Source organism: Triturus cristatus, chromosome 1_2 (assembly GCF_964204655.1).
Source record: "Triturus cristatus chromosome 1_2, aTriCri1.1, whole genome shotgun sequence".
Taxonomy (NCBI): domain Eukaryota; kingdom Metazoa; phylum Chordata; class Amphibia; order Caudata; family Salamandridae; genus Triturus; species Triturus cristatus.
Window position 1 is genome coordinate 1192390859 of NC_140580.1, and position 24584 is coordinate 1192415442.

Genomic DNA, 24584 nt, shown 5'->3' on the forward strand with positions numbered 1-24584 from the left:
CAGGTCTATTCAGAGTCAAGGTGTACTCCTCCCACCCATCCTGGTGTAATCTCTCTACCCACCACCTGGCAGCCAGCCTGTCTGCTGGAATTCCCCAGCCCTGCCCCTCACTGAAACTAGGCAGCACACACACACAAAGCAGAGGCGGACTGAAATGGCTAAGCAAGTAAATGCTAACTTTCTAAAAGTAGTATTTACAAACACAGGATATTAAAATAAACTTTATTAAAAGAAGTATTTTATTATTCTTAATTCAGGCATACTAAACTTGACTTTCTACCATGCTCTGAGTCCGCTGGGATTACAGAGTGTAATAATTCCCGCAGCCCATTCTGGCCTATAGAGAGCAGGTAGCCTTCCATAGTGAAAAACGAAAATGGCTGTAATTCACTATTAGGACATGCCACACACATCAGGGCATGTCCTACCTTATGCCTACAATGCACCCTGCCCGTGGGCCTACCAGAGGGGTGACTAATATGTAGTTAAGGGAAGCTTTAGGGACTGGCAAGTGGGTGCACTTGCGCAGTCAGCATGACAGTACCAGACTGCACGCAGGTTCTGCAATGGCAGACCTTAGACACATTTTACTAGGCCGCTTCTGTGGGTGGCACAACCAGTGCTGCAAGCCCACCAGCAGCATTTGTATTTACAAGCCCTGGCACTCCTGGTGCACTTTACTAGGGGCTGATAGTAAACCAAATAAGCCAAACATGGACACCAATCAATGTATACACTTTACCATAGGGAGAGCATATGCGCCTTAGCACTGGTCAGCAGTGGTAAGGTGCCCAGAGTCATAAAACAGCCAACAACAGGTCAGAAAAAATACAGGAGGAAGGCAAAAAGTTTAGGGATGACCCTGCAAAAAGGGCCAAGTCCAACAGTCACAATGTAAATTGGCATGCAGTCTGAATGTGAACATCTGCAATCCTTCAACAGATATGTGAAACTCTGTTAACCTGCATCACCCCTCTACATTTCAGAGGGACAAAGAGCACCTCCTGCAGAGAACACCACACTTCCCATCAGTGATGATGAAGATCACAAACCGCACATATGTCGGGATACCCTCCAACGGATGATGGACAGCCTTCGCACCCCATCCCCAGGAGCAGGGAAGGCCAGCTGCCTCGAGGTGACCCCACCACCTGCACAGACCATACAGCAGGAAACACACACCACCACGGCAGTCTCCCAGGACCCCCCTGACCAAGACACAAAATTCCAACAGCGTGTGTGGGGTTGCCAGGTGGAGTTGGCTGAACAGCTGCGGGTGGGATTTGAGCTCGTGGCAGCCAAACTCAATGCCATACGTGGGTGTCTGAGTCCCATCAGGGACCACGTACAGTCCCTATCGGACACCCCATGTACACACCATGCTCCACCACAGACCTTGGCTGACCTCGCTGGGGCCATTAATTGGATACAAGAACTGTCTGGTCAGACAGCCACCAGCGATGACAGCACAGAGTGGGCACAGATGTGGAGGTCAATGGAGACCATGGAGCAGATGCAGGCTGCAAGTATGGCTGCCACGGCTGGCCACCAGCGAGTAGTAGCTGGGAACTTCAATGCCCTGCAGTTCATCATCTTGCCATTGATGCCACTGAGCCTGTCCCAGATGACTGCAGCGGGAACATCGACACACACAGCTCCGACCCCTGATGTGTCAGTGGCACACAGTGATGCAGCTATTACCCCGCCACACACAACGGACACACCGGACACAGAACCTGTATCAGGGGAGTAAGATGGGGATGGTAATTACTGTGTGAGGAAGGAGGCAGTAGCATCCATCACCGCCAGACGGCCTGTCCCTGCCTGGTTCTGTCCTATGCATCATGCCCTGGGACAATACCTCCCACTGACCCCCGGAACACTCTGCGACATTCACCCGGACCCCAACACGGACTGCCATATCTTCACTGCTGGACAATTACACAGCAATCCCGCTGCGGACTGCACTCCCCCTCTTACAAATCACTTTTAAATCCCCAAAGGACTATGGTTGGCCCACCGCTGGGCTTCCATGTAATGTGGGCTTGGATGGCCATGTACAGCTCCAGCTCCGTCAATCACCTGAATGTGAATAAAACATTCTAAATCACACATATGTGTCATGACCATGGTCACTTGCGCATAGAAGTATGGTGGGACGTAGGGTCAATGATGCACATGTAGGTACACCCTGGTAACTGACATCTATGCGTATGTGTATCCCTGAGACACATGGCCAATTGGATGACAGGAGGTGAGTACTAGCTGTGTCCCCATTGCACATGGACTACAGTCTCACAACCCCCCCAACATAGGCGCACGTACATGTATTGAATAGGGCTGTGTGTAGGAATGCCCAATCGGTAGCAGGCCAGAGGTGGAGTCCTACATCACATGTGACAACCGGACCTCATATTGCATACCTACATGCACACATCTATGTGGCCACGTCCTGTTACAATTCATGACATAGCTACACATGGTCTGAGTTTGGACACCATACTCACATTGCAGAAGTCACGTAAGTGCACAGGTCGGCCAGCAACTATCCCATAACAATGTCTGGCCCACAGAAGTGGAGATTGCAAAAGGGATCCACCCCCATTGTACATGTGTCAGTCAGTTCCTCCCTGTGTAGGGACGATGCACATTGTGGCACACGAGTGGATATTCGATTCAACACTCATCACAGTTAGACACCAGTGGATTGGCATGGACTTTATTGGCATGTGCGTGTCAGGACGGACAAGGCAACGACCACAACAGGCAGGGACATGCTTAAGGCACTTACACGCAGCATGGGAACATGTCAAGGTTCAGGAAATGGTGAGGCAAAAATGGACAACGGTCTAGGCACACCTTGCCGTTCTGGACAAGTCATGGGTTGTCTGGCGTCTGCTCATTGCCCCTTGTGTGAGAGGGCACGAATCACTGCCCATGTGTGAGCAGTTGGCCTGGTATATGCTGTCCACTAATTAAAGTGGGCACCCTCTACCAGTCCAAACAACCCCTTACAGTGATAGCTTAAAGACAACCTTTATTGAAAGCTATCTTAGTGGTAGCTATGGAGAGCAGCCTTCAGGCTAAATCTTGAAGGAATGTAAAGCAGCTTGTTTTACCAGTCTATAATCTCTTGAATGACCAAATGAAAGGACAACCACACCAGCTATATATTCAAAATATGCGTATTTAAGATAAAACACACCCCTCTAGCCTCTTTATGAGGCTGGAGTTCGAAGTACTTAAGTTACAAGTCAGCATTCAACAGTAAAAGCACAAATACACTTTTGGGCCCTAGTGGCGTACCATACCATATACCAATAAAGTGGTATAAGAACCACGACTGAACTAGACACAAGGCCTAGAGCCTTTAGAAGCATTTGGGCCCCAAGGAACCACCCAAGGTAGTGACGTAGGGGACCCACGGGGGACGCGTGCAGTGTTAGAACACAGGCGCAAATCGCCGTTGACTTCTATGAGGAAAGTCGCGGTTGGAAAATTACAAGTTAAGGACACTTAGAGGATGACTACAAGCAAACCCTTTTGGACTAAGAGGTGTCTAGGGCCAACACCCATGGGAGCACCGGAGTACTCGAGTTACCTCACCCAGGGAAGCCGGGTGCATAGGTGTCTTTTGGTGTCGGGTCACGGCGTCGTTTCCAATGGAAGCTGGCAAAGAAGTGCTTCTGCCGTGAAGAGGAGAAGTGTCCGAAGAGATCCAAGCCTGGATCTAGGATGGAAGGAACCTGAAAGCAGAGGGGACAGAGTCTGGGTCACTTACCAGTGACCAGGGGCACGATAGTCCAATGTCCACAGATGTCAGGTGCTTCAGGAGAGTTGATGGGTGTCTTGACTCTTCAGCCACGAGGTTCAGGAGGCACCGATGATGACCAGGAGCTGGATTCAAGCTGTCCCATGAAGTCTGTTGAGTACTGTACTGTCAGCGACCAGATTGGACCCAACAAGATTTGGCAACGGCAAGTCACTTGGAATCAGAGAAAGGACGTCAAAGCAGACCAGCAAGGTCTGAGGGACACCCCCAGGGAGGGTAAGTCAGGGCACGTCTGGAGCAACCAGGAAAGCCCAATCAGAAGAGGAGTTGCCTTCATAGGGTCCCACTAGCCAACGGGCTAGCAATCGTGAAGGAGCCTCGAGCAGTCGCACTGGAAACTGGCCCACGGGTCACTCGTGGAGTGGAGGCCAGAGATCTTCGGCGCAGTAGGTGCCCAAGGCTGGGGCTACTAGGAGCCCAAGGCACAACTTCGAGGAAGACCAGGAAGATGATGTACCGGCAAAAGTTCAGTGTCCAGGGGTCACAGTTCCACGTCACCCACGATAGCCATGGGCCTCAGCTTTGCTGTGGACTCAGGGTAGCCTCAGGGAAGTCTGGAAATCCACCTCTGGTGATGCAAAGACTTCGGCGTCCGGCAAGAGCTTCAGAGTTGCAGACCGGACAGTTGCTTCTTTGGTGCCTGCCAAGCAGGGGAGTCACTCCTTGACCCCAAGGGAGATTTCTTCCATCTTCTAGTTGAAATAGAAAGTCGAAGGTCCAGGATATATGTTGCAGAGTTTCGAACAGGATAATCTAAAGTCTCAAGGACTGCATTCCTATAGTTATACTAAGATAGGAGGTTGAAGATACTCTGGGGACCCACCTATGGGAGGGTTTGGAAAGAGGGGTGGTTACACCCATTTCCTTTGTCCACTTGCGCGCCAGAGCAGGGGCAGGTAGCCCCTGCAACTGGTTTGAACTGGACTATGCACAGGGACACCAAGTGTGCCCCCAGTGCAGGATTTCAAAGCACCAGAGAGTGCTCCCGCCCAGCCCCAATACACATCTGCCTGTCTGGGGAGGTGGTCCCACCTCCCTGTGACAGGAAACCTATTGTCCAGGCCTCCCCTGCCGGAGTTTCGGTCAGCAGCAGGAGGCCAGACCTGTGTCTGTGGCAGTGGCATCCATTTTGTGATGCCAGGGCTCTAGAAAGTCCTTTCCGGGTAGACCAGTGTGAACATGTCTCTCCCTCTAGAACGGTGGAATGCTACCCCCGCCACCAGAACTGGCGGGGGGTAGTATTCCAAACACAACATGTTTCCGTGCAGCCATCCCAAAGTTAGCATTTACCGCGAGGTTATAATGCACTTAAGAGTATATGGTCAGGCTGCACCACAAACAGCATCAGAGGAGTTACTCCGAATGCTGCAGAGGGGCTCTGCTCATGCAGGGGCACCCTCTCACATGAAAACCAAGCACTCTCCCTTCAGGATAGTTAAGGCCTGCCATAGGAGTGACTTATAGGTTTTATATGTGTGTGCAATGGTAGTGATATAGGTAGCCTATACCACTGTAAGGGGTGCATGCACCACCTTACCCAGGCTGTAGTAGCAGACCTGTGGTGTCATTTTGGAGTGCTTCCCAGGGGTGGCATAATACATGCTGCAGCCCCTGGTAGGCCTCTGAGGTACCTATACCCTGGGCACATAGTATACCATATACTGGGGACTTATAAGGCACTCCAGCATCCAATTAGAGATGTACCTAATGTACATGGAAAGCATTTGAGAGAGGAAGCAGCTAGGCTGGGGTCCTGATTAGCAGGGCCACTGCCAATCTAAGGTCGAAAAACAGTGAAACACCAGCAAAAAGTGGGGGTACCCATGTGAAGCAGATCCTACTCTCCTACACCACCTGATCAGCATAGTGATCTGCCACCGGAGGGGGCAGATTGTCTGCTCTGCTGACAGTGATCAGGTGGAAGGGCCCGACAGGTTCACTTGTCGTCCTACATTGCCATGTGTGTTAACTCACCCCAGGAGTGTGTCCGAATTGGTTACGTTGCAAAACTACGCTGTGTTGCTGCGGGCATGAACCGGCATCACCTTGCAAAGGTGTGTTTACACACGCGTAGTTCTACGCACATGCATCCAGAGTCCTGACGATGGCAGACATGTCCTCTGTTGAGGTTGGATATGTGAGCATTCCTCACGATGCAACAAGTTGTTGGGACCTGTGATGTGGGTGACAATCCGATATGGCTGCAGGGACGTAGTTAATCGTCCATGAATGCCCGTGCAGCTTCATGTGCAATGTGTTCCAATAGTACGTCGTTGTCGTGTTTGAGGAACACCAGGGTGAGCCAATCCATTAACTGGTCTGGGCAGGTGTGCTCATCCCACGCCGATTCACCAATCCGCAACACAGCTGAATAGGGGAGCGCCTCGATGTGGTCACTGCACACAAGGAATTGTGCAATCTCCCATTCACAACTACCAATACATACGCAGTATCTCAAGGCATCCTATGCACGGCTGTCTCGGTTACACTCCTGTTTGTGATCCAACAGGGGGCGCAGACACAAGTCATAGTCCAATTCATCTACAGTTGTGTTGGATAGGCAGACATCCATGGGACACTCGAATGTGCATGTTCGACAGTGGAACCAGGGCTGGACGCAGGTGACGTAGGCAGGGCGGAAGCTCAGCCGGTAACTGATCCGCATCTCTGCCAGTGCGCCCAGTAAATGCAGCATACATGCACGGTATTGTTCCATGTGACAGGGGTTGTGCATGTGCCTGGGATGGCCTGACATTGCGTTGGTGCGTCTCGTGGAACCGGCACTCTTCTGAACTGCGGCAGTTGTGTGGAGGATATGCAACAGCCCTGAGCAATGATTCGAATGTGTGTGCAACGTTGGGGAGAATGGTTTGCTGTTTCCGTGAATGTCAAGGGCATCTCATGCGGGGGTACCTCAGGCAGGGGCTTCTGTGTGTGGGGTGTGGATAAGTTGGATAGTTCATTTGCGCAATGCGTGGTGTGGGAGTCGTCCCCATCTGCCATGGTATCTCTCTCAGGGTGTTCCAGCCGTGTTCTGGACCAAGGTCAGAGGTGCAGGTCTCCTCCCGCCTTCTGCATTGGAACAATGGAGCTTTCATCCATGATGTTTGTCTGACTACTACTTGCGTTTTCGGAATGTGATGTGGCTTTGGAGCTGAGATTGGGACAAGGCCTTGGGCTCATGGTGTACGGATGGCGATACACACACACACATGTTGGCATGTGGAGCCAGGTGCCCGAGAGGCCATGAGCTTCTTCTGCAATCTCACTCCGTCTCTCTTCCTCGCTCTCTCCCTCTCTTTCCTTTGTTGGGCGCATGGCACACCTTCTTCTCTTGGATCTTGTCTTCCAGGCTGTGTCCCACAGATTGTCCAGTGCGGACCCGCTATGACTCATCCGAATGGTTTTTGGGTTTTGGTTTGAATGGTGTTTTGTGTTGGTGATTGCAATGCTGTATGCCTGAGTCTCCATTTTCTGGGCACGCATGTGTATTGGTATTCCTGCTTGTGCGACATCAGTCAAATTATTTTTGGAGGGGGGGATTTGTAGTGTTGGTGTGCAGTTTATTTGTCCGGGGGGCCTGGGGTGGGGGCCTGGGGGGGGCGTTGCGGACCTGGGTGTGGTGTCGGCGGGTGTTGTGTCCCTCTTGGGTGTCCGGGCCACATAACCAGTAGCTCCATGGCATCTGTTACCCTTCCGATGTGGCTGTGGGTTGGGCTCCCTTTCGTGGTGCAGGCTGTGGTCCGACTTTGCACCCGGTCAGAGCAGGTGTTATTTTCCTGCTGCTAACGCGCCTTATCGCCTGTTTTGTGTTCTTATCGCAGTTCTGGCTGTTTGTTGTGAATGTTGTGGAGTGGTGTCGCGGCTTTTGGCACGGGAACGCCTACTCCGCATCTCATTAGCGACAGTTGTGGGGGTCATCCGCGGCGATGTTTTTTTGCAGCTGCTATCGCGGGTAAACTGGTGCTGTGGGCTGTTAACAACAGCTTGTGATTGAGGCGACAAGTTTATCGCAACTTTGGCTGCGATAAGGTGCCGTTAAGTTGGCGATAGTTCCTTGTTAATATGGTCCCAAGAGTTTACAACATTAGAAAAGACGAATGTTGTGGGTGAGGCACTGGTAGTAAGTGTAACCGGAGTGTCAACAAAGAAAGTAAAGCAACACAAACTGATAAAAAGAACATATGCATCAAATAAATGTGCTTAAGTTCACGAAGCAAAGGTTTACAGGAGCTTTAGAACGGTCACTTCACATCCAACACATTTATTAACCTTTTTGTTTATGCGATATGGGAAATAAGTGACTGAGGGGATCGCTGTGAGTCATTGTTAAATCTCTTTACACATTGCGCCTGCTTACGGGTCCTCACTCCATGTTGCATAGGCCCACATTGTGTCAAGGCAGAAGCACGGATGTAAAACTGCATGAAAACGTGTAAACGTCATGTATTGCCATGTTTACAAATACTTGCAACACTGGGACAGTGCACACATCCAAATAAAAAGCCAATGAAGAAGTAATGGACATAGTGCTTTGTATATTACTTCTCAAGTCAAGTCAAATACACTTTATAAGAACATTGGAATGTTGGTAGCTCCATTGAAGACAATGGAGTGCTCCCTGCTTCTACGGGCCGGTAAAGGCCCGCAAATCAACATTCCAATGTTAAACAAGGCCTGTCGGAGCTCGAAGCTCTGAAGCCTCTCGAAGCTCGAGGGGATTTAAATCCCCTCGAGCTTCGAGAGGCCTTTATTTTATTTGTTAGAATATTCTGCCCTCTAGTGACAGAATGTTCTAATAGCCTGATAGCCTTTCGTTGCAGGGCTAAACTGGCTATTAAAGTCCTGCTCCCTTGTTAAAGTCCCTCGCCTTCGGCTCGGGCCTTTAACGAGGGAGTGGGACTTTAATAGCCATTATAGCCCGCTACAGCGGGCTATAATGGTGTTTTAGAACATTTGAATGTTGGAAGCACCATTGAGAACAATGGAGTAGCTCCGGGCTTATAATGGCTGGTATAAGCCCAGAGCACCAACATTCCAATGCGTCTTTGTGTCTGTGAACAAAGGCTTCAGGGAGCCTGAGGGGATTTCAATCCCCTCGCTCTCCCTGAAGCCTTTGTGTAATTTGTTAGATTATTCTGCCCTCTAGTGGCAGAATGTTCTAAAATCCTTGTAGCCCTTCGTAGCAGGGCTATGAGTCCCTCGCCTTCGGTTTGGGCCTTTAATGCGGGAGCGGGCCTTTAATAGCCGGTATAGCCCGAAGGATATATTCGATTTTAAATTTTAAATCATAAAAGCAAAGTACATTAAAAATATACATTGTATCATATACATATTTTGACAAACCGTTAAAAATTGCGTCAGTTAAAATAAAAAAGCTTCCGCAACGTTCAGTACACATTCTTTAACATATAAGGATTTGTAAATAGTCGTTTCATGGTGGAAAGGAGGCGACATTACATTGTTTTTCTGCATCGAACAACCACTTCCATGTACTTCGCTGAAGGATCAGTGAGGATTGCATCTCGAAGGAGCCGTTTAAAAAAAGCGGGAGAACATTGTCTCAGACAGAACTCTCTCAGGAGGGGCAGAATCCTTCTTTCCCTTCGTAGGGTGTAAAATGTATAGAAAAACATGACATGACTCGTAGTCTGGGAAGATGAACCATCCCATGGAGAGAGGCCTGGAGGGCGGGGCCAATCATGCATATTTGGGGATGTGACCATGTATGTAGGTTGCCTAGACGTAGGCGCGTCAATCACATCCTGTGGTAACTCCCCAGTACATGTAATAAGTATGGCTGTATCCCCGGCTGCAGCGAGAGCATTTGATTCGCTCTGACAGACATTTTGCGGTTGTTTTGTGCACATCTGGTCGTCTCCAAGAGTTTCACACATGCAATCCTGAGTTCTTGCCTTGGGGTGATAGTAATGCTGTGGGGATTGGAGAAATGTTCAGGGCACCCCAGGTCGGCCACAGTGTTTACCATCATTGACCCAAGGGGTGCAGGAACCCCGCTGTGAGATCGGGCATTCATTGGTCACATCCCGGTGAAGGCCAGCAGCTGTGCACGCCCATCTCTGAGGCCATAATAGGACTGGATGCATTTTAATCAAGTCAGATGAGTATGGCATTCCCAGTTCGGCACGGCAAGCGGACGTAGCCGTGCTATTTGGGGCTGCTAAAAGATATCGCAAACACTTGTTCTCGATTAATTGTAACGATTCCCCATTAGCGTGCCCCCAAATTCTTGGTCCATACATTGCTGTAGAAAAAGTATTTAGCTTTATAGATTTTTATCAATTCACCAATGGGGCGCTTTCCTAGTTTTCTAGCAAAGTTTACTAAGGCTCCTGTAGCTTTGGCAAATAATCATTTTCTCAAAGTAATTGTATTTACCCAGGAGCCCCTTTTTTCAAATACAATTCCTAAATATGAAAAATACTTGGGGGCAGATTTATGTTTGACTTGTGCCTCATTTACGCCGCCGTTGCGTCACTTTTGTGACGCAGCAGCGGCGCAAATCCTGTGCCATGGTGCGGGTTATTTACAACGTGACGCATCTGGGAGATGCGTCACGTTGTAAAGCCCTGCGCCACATGTAGGCGTTCCAGGGCAGGTGGGGGCGTTCCGTCGCAGGAACGCCTCCTAAAAGTGGCTGAGTGAAATCTACAAGATTTCACTCAGTCACTTTTGAGCCCATGCTGCGTCAAAACCCTGCGCCTGCTTGAAGCAGGCGTAAGGATTGACGCAGCATTGTGAAGATAGGGCCACCCAGAGCATTGCTGGAGCTGCGTCGCGCTTGCGATGCAACTCCAGCAATGCGTCACTTTTACGGCACAGATGCGTGACGCATCTGTGCCGTTTTTGCCCCATGGTGCGCCGCATTATAAATGCGGCGCATCCATGGTGGCGGAGCTGGGGCGCACAATAACTGGCGCATCCCTGCTGATATGCAGGGATGCGTCAGTTATTATAAATATGCCCCTTGGTGAATTTGAGTTTCTTATTATTGATAAAAATATCCCAAAACTTTACGCTACATTTACTACATTTCATAACAAATGTTTTTGCTGTTTACGTTAACATCTAGACTTGACATATAGGTTACAAAACTCGAAACAATTTTTTGCAAACCTATTTGCGTACGGGATAGAAGGACGGTATTGTCTACTTATAGCCTACAACGCTGGTTTTACAACAGTACAGTTCAAATGACGCTATGCCGCAGTGCTGGTGTTACCACATTTTGTCCAACTGACCTTAGGTTGCAGTGCTGGTAATACCACATTTCGTCCAACTGACCGTAGGCTGCAACGCTGATATTACCACAATACAGTCCAACTGAAATTAGGATGCAATGCTGGTATTACCACAGTACAGCCCAACTGACCCTAGGCTGAAATGCTGGTATTACCACAGTACAGTCTAACTGACCCTAGGCTGAAATGCTGGTATTACCACAGTACAGTCTAACTGACCCTAGGCTGCAATGCTGGTATTACCATAGTACAGCCCAACTGACCCTAGGCTGCAATGCTGGTATTACCACAGAACAGTCTAACTGACCCTAGGCTGCAATGCTGGTATTACCATGATACAGTCCAACTGGCCCTAGGCTGCAATGCTGGTATTACCACAGTACAGTCCATCTGACCCTAGGGTGTAATGCTGATATTACCACAACGCAGTCCAACTAACCCTAGGCTGCAATGCTGGCATTACCACAGTACAGTCCAACCGACCCTAGGCTGCAATGCTGGTATTACCACAGTACAGTCCAACTGACCCTAGGCTGCAATGCTGGTATTATCACAGTACAGTCCAGGTGATCCTAGGCTGCAGTTCTGGTATTACCACATTACAGTCCAACTGACCCCAGGTATTAATGCTGGTATTACAACAGTACAGTCCAACTGACCCTAGATTGTAATGCTGGTATTACCACAATACAGTCTAACTGACACTAGGCTGCAATGATGGTATTACCACACGACTGTCCAACTGACCCTAGGCGGCAGTGCTGGTATTACCACAGTACAGTCCAACTGACCCTAGGCTGCAATGCTAGTATTACCACAGTACAGTCGAACTGACCCTAGGCTGCAATGGTGGTATGTCCACAGTACAGCCCAACTGACCACATTTCGTGGTCGTGCAATTGACCTTAGGTTGCAGTGTTGGGATTACCGCGTCACAGTGCAACGGACCATAGGATGCACTGCTGTTATTACCATGATAAATCCAACTGACCCTAGGCTGCAATGCTGGTATTACCACAGTAAGTCCAACTGACCCTAGGCTGCAATTCTGGCATTACCACAGTACAGTCCAACTGACCCTAGGTGTTAATGCTGGTATTACCACAGTACAGTCCAACTGACCGTAGACTGCAATGCTGGTATTACCACAGTACAGTCCAACTGACTCTAGGCTGCAATGCTGGTATTACCACAGTACAGTCCAATTGACTCCAGGTATTAATGCTGGTATTACGACAATACAGTCCAACTACCCCAAGTCTGCAATGCTGGCATTACCACGATACATTCCAACTGACCCTAGGCTGCAATGCTCGTATTGCCACAGTACAGTCCAGCTGGTGCTAGGTTGCAGTGCTCTTATTACCACAGGCCAGTCCAACTGACCCTAGGTTGTAATGCTGGTATTACGATACAGTCGAACTCATCGTAGACGGCAATGCTGGTATTACCACAATACAGCCCAACTGACCCTAGGCTGAAGAGCTGGTATTACCACATTTCGTGCAACTGACTTTAGGTTGCAGTGCTGGGATTACCGCTTCACAGTGCAACTGACCATAGGATGCACTGCTGTTATTACCATGATAAATCCAACTAACCCTAGGCTGCAATGCTGGTATTACCACAGTTAGTCCAACTGACTCTAGATTGTAATGCTGGTATTACAACGATATAGTCCAACTGACCGTAGACTGCAATGCTGGTATTACCACAGTACAGTCCAGGTGATCCTAGGCTGCAGTGCTGGTATTACCACAGTACAGTCCAACTGACTCTAGGCTGCAATGCTGGTATTACCACTGAACAGTCCAACTGACCCCAGGTATTAATGCTGGTATTACGACAATACAGTCCAACTGACCCTAGGCTGCAGTGCTGGTATTACCACAGTACAGTCCAACTGACCCTAGATTGTAATGCTGGTATTACCACTGTACAGTCCAACTGACCCCAGGTATTAATGCTGGTATTACCACAATACAGTCCAACTGACCCTAGGCTCCAATGCTGGTATTTCCACAGTACAGCCCAACTGACCCTAGGCTGAAGTGCTGGTATTACCACATTTCGTGCAACTGACCTTAGGTTGCAGTGCTGGGATTACCGCTTCACAGTGCAACTGACCATAGGATGCACTGCTGTTATTACCATGATAAATCCAACTGACCCCTGGCTTCAATGCTGGTATTACCACAGTAAATCCAACGGAACCTAGGCTGCAACGCTGACATTACCACAGTACAGTCCAACTGACCCTAGGTTGTAATGCTGGAATTACAACGATACTGTCCAACTGACCGTATACTGCAATGCTGGTATTACCACAGTACAGTCCAGGTGATCCTAGGCTGCAGTGCTGGTATTACCACAGTACAGTCCAACTGACCCTAGGCTGCAATGCTGGCATTACCACAGTACAGTCCAACTGACCCTAGGCTGCAGTGCTGGTATTACCACAGTACAGTCCAACTGACCCTAGGCTGCAATGCTGGCATTACCACAGTACAGTCCAACTGACCCTAGGCTGCAGTGCTGGTATTACCACAGTACAGTCCAACTGACCCTAGGCTGCAATGCCGGTATTACAACAATACAGTTCAACTAACCGTAGACTGCAATGCTGGTATTTCCACAGTACAGCCCAACTGACCCTAGGCTGAAGAGCTGGTATTACCACATTTCGTGCAACTGACTTTAGGTTGCAGTGCTGGGATTACCGCTTCACAATGCAACTGACCATAGGATGCACTGGTGTGATTACCATGATAAATCCAACTGACCCTAGGCTGCAATGCTGGTATTACCACAGTACAGTCCAACTGACTCTAGATTGTAATGCTGGTATTACAACGATACAGTCCAACTGACTGTAGACTGCAATGCTGGTATTACCACAGTACAGTCCAGGTGATCCTAGGCTGCAGTGCTGGTATTACCACAGTACAGTCCAACTGACCGTAGACTGGAAATCTAACTTTAGTTGGAGATTTGACCAGCACTGAAACTTTTCAGACACTCTCCCCCAGTCACAGATCTGGGTTGAATCCATCATCATTCTTGAGCTCACTTCGCCACCCCAGTTCAGACCCAGCCATATGCAAATCAGTCTTAACCCTGCACCTCATGGGAACACTCCAGCCCGAATTGCCAAGCCATGTATTCCCTGGACCGGAAACAAGCATCCTGGGTCCGGTTTCTGGCTTATCAGCTGTCATCAGCCAGGCTAGCTTGAATCCAGTGGCAAAGTGAGCAAGGGACCCACGTATGGGCATACCCTGCCAACTTAGGGCAAACAAAGCAAACACAAGGAGATGATGGACGGAGCGCTAAAAGTTTTCAGACACTCATGCGCAGTCACAGATCTGGGTTGACCCCAGAATCAGAGGTGCCGAGGTAGAGTGTAATATTCGATTTAATGCCTTTGCTGCTGGGGGGTGGGGTGTGGGGGCCTTCACCTCTTCTGAGTTATAAGGTCGCACTCAGCAATAGTGACAGCCTCACACGGAATGCGTCTGTGTGTATATGTACAGCCTGGGGCTACTTTTACTGCACATAAAACTCTGGGTTCAAACCCCATTTCACAGGTTTTCTCTTACACCCAAAATAGGACATCATTTCCTGAACCCAGATTTCGTCCAATGGGAGTCCTGGTGGGCATCGGCTGTGCCTCCCCCCACGCCCTCCCGCACAATTAGCGAAGGTATTTAGTAACCAATCGCCTCCAGTTGTGCAGCTTCGCCGTTGCCCAGGGTCACAAGCCTCCTAGTTGTGAATGAGAAACAAAGGTGAACCTTCCAATGCAGTCCTTGTGAGCTGAACCCAGGAGACAGGGCTTCGAAGGCCTCTCACTTGGAGACGGAACAGAAAATCATGTCAGTAAAACCCCAACTTCTGAACAACAAGATGAATTAATACTGGAGCCAACAGGCGCTGTAGTGACAGCAGCGTTTACGCAAGAGGCTTCGAAATAAACATGTGATACGTAGGTGCAGAGTTTACACCCTGGAAGGGGGAAGAGAACGCAATCTGCTCACCTATAGCGGGCGCGGCCGGGTGAGGCTTCCAGGCGCTAGGGGCCCCATGGCCTCTAGGGGCCCCGGGACTGCTCACAATCATCTCCTGTACAACCAGGAAGAAAAAAAGAGGGCCTGGGTTAGTGTCCCCCAAACAAATCAAGGGACACAATGTATCGTAGCCCAGCAAAGCAAAGGTCGACCCCCCCCCCCCCCCCCAATAAAAAAAAAGACATACGGAATCTGCAGTGCCATAAAGACGGACTAGCGGGGTGCAGAAGGCAGAACCCCAAGACACATCCGTGGAATCGCAGGCTCTAAACACGCAGTCGGGGGGCATGAGAGCTCCGCAGAACCCTATCTGACCAATGTCCCCCAAAGCACGCGCCTGTAGAATCGACTCCACCCCTAGATACGTATCAGCGGATCCCAGACTGCAAATAACCCCCCCCCCCCCCCAACACACGCACACACAGAAGCATGACGCATGAAAATACAGCAGCCCTTAAACATAGAAGCCAGGGACCCCCAGTCTCCAGGAGCCCGGTATCCCCCCAAAACACAGGAATAGACTCAGCCTAAAGACTGGAGGCCGCCTGCTGCCCCCCCCCCCCCCCCAAACATGAGCCCGCGGCCCGGCACAACCCCTCAACCTCGGGCCATTACGGTATCATAGTACCCCGAAAAACGAGCTGGTGAAGCTCCCCTCCCCCCCCCCCCCTCCTCAACGTATCTCTGGCGATAGTGCCCGGAACACCCCAAAACGTGGGCATGCAAATCCAACCCCTCCCCGACTTCACACGTATCACGCACCGCACCCCAAAACATGGACCAGCAGAGAAGAGACTCTGAGCCCCCCGCTGAGCATCACACCCCCAGAGACTGCTGACAAGGGAGGGGAGGCCGGCCGGATGCCGAGACCCCAATCGGCAGACCACTTGCTACCACAGACACCAGACACACCGCAGAGCCCATCCCCACAACACATAGGCTGTTAACCCCCCCCCCCCCCATCCCCCCCCCCTCCGAAAAAAATACAGACCAGCACAAAACCGCATCTTCCGCTCGCACAAGAGGTCTGTAGCCGGGAGGGCTGGTGGCCCCGCCTCCACAGCTCCCCCCCCATCCCTCCTCTTCCTCTCTGATGGCGGGGGCTTCAGGGGGCGAAGAGGAGAGTAGAGGGACCTGATATGCTGAGGGACCCAGAGCCCCCCCCCCACCGGCTGCAGGATGTAGAGCCCTCCCCACCCCAGCTGTAGGGTCTATAGCCCCCCTCCTACCCCTCCAGCACACGAGCTGGATTACGACCCCCGCCCCTCCTCTCTGAGCAGAAAGAACCCCCATCACCCCCCACGAGCAGCACCTTAAAAGCCCCTCACCCCAGAGCCCCCCAAGGCTACAGGATCCTTCAGCCCCCTCACTTGTAGGGTCTGGAGGTGCCCACACCTTCAGGGTCTTAGAGTCCCTGGTGATACGGGCTATTAGAGCCCCCTTCCCAGTGCTGTAGGGTCCCAGAGCTGCAACACGAGGGCTGCAGGGTCTTGAACCCACATCACTGGCCTGAGCCCACCACACCTGCAGGGTCCTAGAGCCCCCCACCTGCAGGGTCCTAGAGCCCCCCACACCTGTAGGGTCCTAGAGCCCCCACGCCTGCAGGGTTCTAGAGCCCCCCCACCTGCAGGGTCCTAGAGCCCCCCACACCTGCAGGGTCCTTGAGCCCCCCACACCTGCAGGGACCTAGAGCCCCCCCACACCTGCAGGGACGTAGAGCCCCCCCCCCCACCTACAGGGTCCTAGAGCCTCCCCCCACCCCTGCAGGGTCCTTGAGCCCCCACACCTGCAGGGACCTAGAGCCCCCCACAACTGCAGAGTCCTAGAGCCCACACGCCTGCTGGGTTCCAGTGCCCCCCCCCCCACCTGCAAGGTCCTCGACACTCCCACACCTGCAGGGTCCTTGAGCCCCACACCTGCAGGGTCCTAGAGTCCCCCACACCTACAGGTTCATAGAACCCCCACACCTGCAGGGTCCTATAGCCTCCCATACCTGCAGAGTCCTAGAGCCCCCATAGGAGAGTAGGATCTGCTTCACATGGGTAACCCTACTTTTTGCTGGTGTTTCACTGTTTTTTGACCTTAGTCTGGCTGTGGCCTTGCTAATCAGGACCACAGCCTAGCTGCTTCCTAAAATGATTTCCATGTACATTAGGTACATATCTAATTGGATTCTGGAGTGCCTTATAAGCCCCTAGTATATGGTATACTGTGTACCTAGGGCATAGGTACCTCAGAGGCCTACCAGGGGCTGAAGCATGTATTATGCCACCCCCGGGAAGCACTCCAAAATGTTACCACAGGTCTGCTACTGCAGCCTGGGTAAGGGTGTGCTTGCACCCCTTACTGTGGTATAGGCTACCTATATCACTACCATTGCACACACATAAAACCTATAAGTCACTCCTATGGCAAGCCTTAACAATCCTGACGGCAGAGTGCTTGGTTTTTATGTGAGAGGGTGCCCCTGCATGAGCAGAGCCCCTCTGCAGCGTTCGGAGTACCTCCTCTGATTCTGTTTGTGGTGCAGCCTGACAATATACTCTTAAGTGCATTATAACCTCGCGGTAAATGCTAACTTTGGGATGGCTGCACGGAAACATGTTGTGTTTGGTGTCAAATGCTTTGGCATACTACCTACCCCCCCCCCCCCACCCCCCCCACCAGTTCTGGCGGCAGGGGTAGCATTCCACCCTTCTAGAGGGAAAGACATGTTCACACTGGTCTAATCCGGTAGAACTTTCTACAGCCCTGGCATCAAACAATGGATGCCTCTGCCACAGACACGGGTCTGGCCTTCTGCTGCTGACCGAAACTCCGGCAGGGGAGGCCTGGACAATAGGTTTCCTGTCCTAGGGAGGTGTGACCACCTCCCCAGACAGGCTGATGTGTATTGGGGCTGGGCGGGAGCACTCTCTGGTGCTTTGAAGTCCTGCACTGGAGGCACACTTGGTGTCCCTGTGCATAGTCCAGTTCAAACCGGTTGCGGGGTCTACCTTACCCTGCTCTGTTGTGAAACTGGACAAAGGAAATGGGTGTAACCACCCCTCTTTCCAAACCCTCCCATAGGTGTGTCCCTAGAGTATGTCCAACCCCCAATCTTAGTATAAGTATGGGAACCCAGTCCTTGCGACTTTAGATTACCCTGGACGCAACTCTGCAGTATATATCCTGGACCTTCGACGTTCTACTTCAACTATAAGACTGAAGAAATCTCCCTTGGGGTTAAGGAGTGGCTCCCCTGCTTGGCAGGCACCAAAGAAGCAACTGACCGGTCTGCATCGCTGAAGCTCCCGCCGGACGCCGAAGTCTTTGCATCACCAGAGGTGGATTTCCAGACTTCCCCGAGGCTACCCTGAGTCCACAGCAAAGCTGAGGCCCGTGGCTATCGTGGGTGACGTGGAACCGTGACCCCTGCAGCAACAACATCTTCCTGGTCTGCCTCGAAGTTGTGCTTTGGGCTCCGGGTAGCCCCAGCCTTGAGCACCTCCTGCACCGAAGATTGCTGGCCGCCACTCCACGAGTGACCCGTGTGCCAGTTTCCAGTGTGACCGCTCGAGGCTCCTTCGCGATCGCTAGCCCGTTGGCTAGTAGGTCCCCACGAAGGCAACTCCTCTTCTGATTGGGCTTTCCTGGTTGCTCCAGAAGTGCCCCGACATACCCTTGCTGGGTGAGTCCCCAAGACCTTGCTGGTCTGCCTTGACGTCCTTTCTCTGATTCCAAGTGACTTGCCGTTGCCAAATCTTGTTGGGTCCAATCTGGTCGCCGACACCGCAGCACTCAACAGACTTCATGGGACAGCTTGAATCCAGCTCCTGGTCATCATCGGTGCCTCCTGGACCTCGTGGCTGAAGAGTCAAAACACCCGTCAACTCACCTGAAGCACCCGACATCTGTGGGCATTGGTCTATCATGCCCTTGGTCACTGGCAAGTGACCCAGACTCTGTCCCCTCTGCTTTCAGGTTCCTTCCATCCTAGATCCAGGCTTGGATCGCTTCGGACACTTCTCCTCTTCACGGCAGCAGCACTTCTTCACCAGCTTCCATTGAAACCGACGACGCGACCCAACACCAAAAGACACCTATGCACCCGGCTTCCCTGGGTGAGGTAACACAAGTACTCCGGTGCTCCAGTGGGTGCTAGCCCTAGAACTTCCTAAGTCCAAAAGGGTTTGGTCCTGACTCATTTCTAAGTGGCCCTAATCTTTAAATTTCCAACCGCGACATTGCCCATAGAAGCTAACGGGAACCCGCTGCTGTGTTCACACACTGCACACAGCCCCCGTGGGTCCCCTGTGTCACTACCTTGGGTGGTTCCTTTGGGTCCCAGCGATTCTACAGGCTCTAGGCCTGGTGTTTATTTCAGTCGTGGTTCTTATACCACTTTTCTAGTATATGGTTTGGTACGCCCCTAGGGCCCAAATGTGTATTTGTGCTATTACTGTTGATTGCGAACTTGTAACTTAAGTACTTCGAACTCCAGTCTCATAAAGAGACTAGAGGGGTGTGTTTTATCTTAAATACATACATTTCAAATAAATACCTGGTGTGGTTGTCCTTTCATTTGATCATTCAAGAGATTATAGACTGGTAAAACAAGCTGCTTTACATTCCTTCAAGACTCAGCCTGAAGGCTGCTCTCAATAGCTACCACTAGGATAGCTTTCAATAAAGGTTGTCTTTAACCAATCACCATAAGGGGTTGTTTGGACTGATACAAGGTGCCCACTATAAGTAGTGGTACAAAAGGGGGTGGTGATGGACGGAGCATCAGAACCAATCAAACACTCACACCCAGTCAACAGATCTGGGTGTGATCCATCACCGTTCTTTAGCCCACTCTGCCACCCCAGTTCAGACATGGCCATATGCAAATCAGTCAGACCCTGTGCCTCATGGGAACAGTACAGCACGAACTGCCAAGCCATGCCTTCCCTGGACCGGAAACAAGCTTCCTAGGACCGGTTTCTGGCATTTCAGTCGTCTTCAGCCAGACTTGCTTGAATCCAGTGGCAAAGTGAGCAAGGGACTCACGTCTGAGCATACCCTGCCAACCCTGGCAGGGTATGCTCAGACGTGAGTCCCTTGCTCACTTTGCCACTGGATTCAAGCAAGCCTGGTTGAAGACGGCTGATATGCCAAAAACCGGTCCTAGGAAGCTTGTTTCCGGTCCATGGAAGACATGGCGTGGCAGTTCGGGCTGGACTGTTCCCATGAGGCACAGGGTCAGACTAATTTGCATATGGCCATGTCTGAACTGGGGTGGCGGAGTGGGCTAAAGAACGGTGATGGATTAAACCCAGATCAGTTGACTGGGTTTGAGTGATTGCAATGTTCAACACTCCGGCCATCATTTCCTTTGGTTTTTGCTTTGTTCGCCATAAGTTGGCAGGGTATGCTCAGACGTGAGTCCCTTGCTCACTTTGCCACTGGATTCAAGCAAGCCTGGCTGAAGACGGCTGATATGCCAGAAACCGGTCCTAGGAAGCTTGTTTCCAGTCCAGGGAAGACATGGCTTGGCAGTTCGGGCTGGACTGTTCCCATGAGGCACAGGGGCAGACTGATTTGCATATGGCCATGTCTGAACTGGGGTGGCGGAGTGGGCTAAAGAACGGTGATGGATTAAAGCCAGATCAGTTGACTGGGGGTGAGTGATTGCAATGTTCAACACTCCGTCCATACTTTCCTTTGGATTTTGCTTTGTTCGCCATAAGTTGGCAGGGTATGCTCAGACGTGAGTCCCTTGCTCACTTTGCCACTGGATTCAAGCAAGCCTGGCTGAAGACGGCTGATATGCCAGAAACCGGTCCTAGGAAGCTTGTTTCCGGTCCAGGGAAGACATGGCTTGGCAGTTCGGGCTGGACTGTTCCCATGAGGCACAGGGTCAGACTGATTTGCATATGGCCATGTCTGAACTGGGGTGGCGGAGTGGGCTAAAGAATGGTGATGGATTAAACCCAGATCAGTTGACTGGGGGTGAGTGATTGCAATGTTCAACACTCCGTCCATCATTTCCTTTGGTTTTCACTATAAGTAGTGGGCAGCATATATCAGGCCAACTTCTCACATCTAGAACCCTGAAGATGTGGTGGGCCCTAGGCCCCTGACACAGCCCTGGTGGCCTCTAGGATATTGCTGCCCTGGATGACTTTCGGGCCCTACAGGTGTGGGGGGCCCCAGGCCCCTGCTTCAGCCCTGATGGCCTCTAGTATATTGCAGCCCTGACTGGATCTAGGGCACTGCCGGTGTGAGGGGCTCTAAGCCCTGCAGCTCTGGTGGGCTCTAGACTCTTCTTGTGTTGTGGTCTTTAGGGCCCTGCAGATGTGGTTGGCCCCAGGCCCCTGCTTCAGCCCTGGTGGCCTCTAGGATATTGCAGCCCTGGCGGGTTCTAGGGCCCTGCAGGTGTAGGAAGCTCTAAGGCCTGCAGCTCTGGTGGGCTCTAGACTCTTCTTGTATTCTGGCATTGGGGCCCTGCTGATGTGGTGGGCCCCAGGCCCCTGCTTCAGCCCTGGTGGCCTCCAGAATATTGCAGCCCTGGGTGGATTTAGGGCCTTGCATGTGGGGGGGCTCTAAGTCCTGCAGCTCTGGTGGGCTCTAGACTCTTCTTGTGTTGTGGTCTTTGGGGCCCTGCAGATGTGGTGGGCCCCAGGCCCCTGCTTCAGTCCTGGTGGGCTCCAGGGCCATGCTTCAGGTGTGATGGGTTCTAGATTCTGCAGCCCTGCGGGGTGCTCCAGGATCCTACAGGTGTGGTGGGATCTAAGACCTTCACGTGAGGTCCCTGCACCTCTGGGTAACTTTATGACCCTGCAGGTGTGTGGGGGGGTCCCCTGTAGGTGTGGGGGCTCTAGGACCCAGCAGGTGTGAGGGCTCTAGGACCTTGCTGGTGTGGGGGGCTCTAGGACCCTGCTGGTGTGGGGGGCTCTAGGACCCTGCACATGTGGGGGCTGTAGGGTCCTACTACACCGGCCCCGCTGGGGAGCTCTAGGACCCTGTAGGTGTGGGGGCTCTAGGACCCTGCAGGTGTGCGGGGCTCTAGGACCCTGTAGGTGTGGGAGGCTCTAGGGCCCTGCAGCCAGCAGGTGTGGGAGCTCTAGGACCCTACAGGTGTGGGGGCCTCTAGGAATCTGCAGGTATGGGGGGCTCTAGGACCATGCAGGCATGGTTGGCTCTAGGACCCTACAGGTGTGGGGGTCTCTAGGAATCTGCAGGTGTGGGAGGCTCTAGGACCCTGCAGTCAGCAGGTGTGGGGGCTCTAGGACCCTACATGTGTGGGGGCCCCTAGGAATCTGCAGGTGTGGGGGGGCTCTAGGACCCTGCAGGCGTGGTTGGCTCTAGGACCCTGCAGGTGTGGGGGCCTCCAGGAAACTGCAGGTGAAGGAGGCTCTAGGACCCTGCAGTTGTGGGGGACTCTAGGACCCCACAGGTGTGGGGGGCTCTAGGACCCTGCAGGTGTGGGGGCTCTAGGAACCTGCTGGTGTCGGGGACTCTAGGACCCTGCAGGTGTGGGGGCTCTAGGACCCTACAGGTGTTGTGTGCTCTAGGACCTGCAGGTGTGGGGGGCTCTAGGACCCTGCAGATGTGGGGGGCTCTAGGACCCTGCAGGTGTGGGGGGGCTCTAGAACCCTGCAGGTGTGGGGGCTCTAGGACCCTGCAGGTGTGGGGGCTCTAGGACACTGCATGAGTCCGTCACAGCGGTACGGTTCTGGAGCACCCGAACCCTAGGGCTGAAGGATCCTAGATCCCACCACACCTGAAACAAGGATTTATAGACCACCCGGGGGGCAATATCCCAGAACCCATCAGGGCTGCAGCAGGGACCTTGGGCCCACCACATATACAGGGTCTTAGACCCCACCAAATCAGGAAAGGCCCTAGAGCCCACCAGAGCTGCAGGGTCTTAGAACCCACCACACCAGGGAGTGTCTTAGAGCCCACCAGAGCTGCAGGGTCCTAGAGCCCATCACACCTGCAGGGTCCTGGAGCACCCCATCCCTAGATGAAGGATCCAAGAGCCCATCATACCAGTAAGGTTCTAGAGCACCCCATCCCTAGATGAATGATCCAAGAGCCTATCACACCTGTAGGGTCCTAGAGCAGCCCATCCCTAGATGAAGGATCCAAGAGCCCATCATACTTGCAGGGTCCTGGAGCACCCCATCCCTAGATGAAGGATCCAAGAGCCCATCATACATGTAGGGTCCTGGAGCACCCCATCCCTAGATGAAGGATCCAAGAGCCCATCATACTTGCAGGGTCCTGGAGCACCCCATCCCTAGATGAAGGATCCAAGAGCCCATCACACCTGTAGGGTCCTGGAGCACCCCATCCCTAGATGAAGGATCCAAGAGCCCATCACACCTGCAGAGTCCTGGAGCACCCCATCCCTAGATGAAGGATCCAAGAGCCCATCATACATGTAGGGTCCTGGAGCACCCCATCCCCAGATGAAGGATCCAAGAGCCCATCACACCTGTAGGGTCCTGGAGCACCCCATCCCTAGATGAAGGATCCAAGAGCCCATCATACATGTAGGGTCCTGGAGCACCCCATCCCTAGATGAAGGATCCAAGAGCCCATTACACCGGTAGGGTCCTGGAGCACCCCATCCCTAGATGAAGAATCCAAGAGCCCATCATACATGTAGGGTCCTGGAGCACCCCATCCCTAGATGAAGGATCCAAGAGCCCATCACACCTCTAGGGTTCTAGAGGACCCCACCCCTAGGGCTGAAGGATCCAAGAGCCCATCACACCTGCAGAGTCCTGGAGCACCCCATCCCTAGATGAAGGATCCAAGAGCCCATCATACATGTAGGGTCCTGGAGCACCCCATCCCTAGATGAAGGATCCAAGAACCCATCATACCTGAGAGTTCTAGAGCCCCCCATCCCTAGATGAAGGATCCAAGAACCCATCATACCTGAGAGTTCTAGAGCACCCCATCCCTAGATGAAGGATCCAAGAACCCATCATACCTGAGAGTTCTAGAGCACCCCATCCCTAGATGAAGGATCCAAGAACCCATCATACCTGAGAGTTCTAGAGCACCCCATCCCTTGATGAAGGATCCAAGAGCCCATCACACCGGTAGGGTCCTGGAGCACCCCATCCCTAGATGAAGGATCCAAGAGCCCATCACACCGGTAGGGTCCTGGAGCACCCCATCCCTAGATGAAGGATCCAGGAGCCCATCACACCTCTAGGGTTCTAGAGCAGCCCACCCCTAGGGCTGAAGGATCCAAGAGCCCATCATACCTGTAGGGTCCTGGAGCACCCCATCCCTAGATGAAGGATCCAAGAGCCCATCACACCTGCAGAGTCCTGAAGCACCCCATCCCTAGATGAAGGATCCAAGAGCCCATCATACATGTAGGGTCCTGGAGCACCCCATCCCTAGATGAAGGATCCAAGAGCCCATCACACC

General features: G+C 52.1%; 1 protein-coding gene across 5 annotated transcripts in view; it reads right to left on the bottom strand.

Moving 5' to 3' along the window:
• The window catches only part of ST6GALNAC6 (ST6 N-acetylgalactosaminide alpha-2,6-sialyltransferase 6), a 144011-nt gene extending 127500 nt beyond the window's left edge, over positions 1-16511 (bottom strand). For 2 of the 5 annotated variants that reach the window (XM_085614149.1, XM_085614144.1), the window contains exons 1-2: positions 16153-16248; positions 15132-15216 (exon numbers count right to left, since the gene is read on the bottom strand). The gene's annotated coding sequence lies outside the window, so the exon portion shown is untranslated. Of the gene's footprint in view, positions 1-15131; positions 15217-15348; positions 15467-15928; positions 16034-16152; positions 16249-16489 lie in introns of those variants that run through there. The other 3 variants (XM_085614148.1, XM_085614147.1, XM_085614145.1) reach the window with 3 other exon arrangements.
• Positions 16512-24584: the final 8073 nt, after the last annotated feature.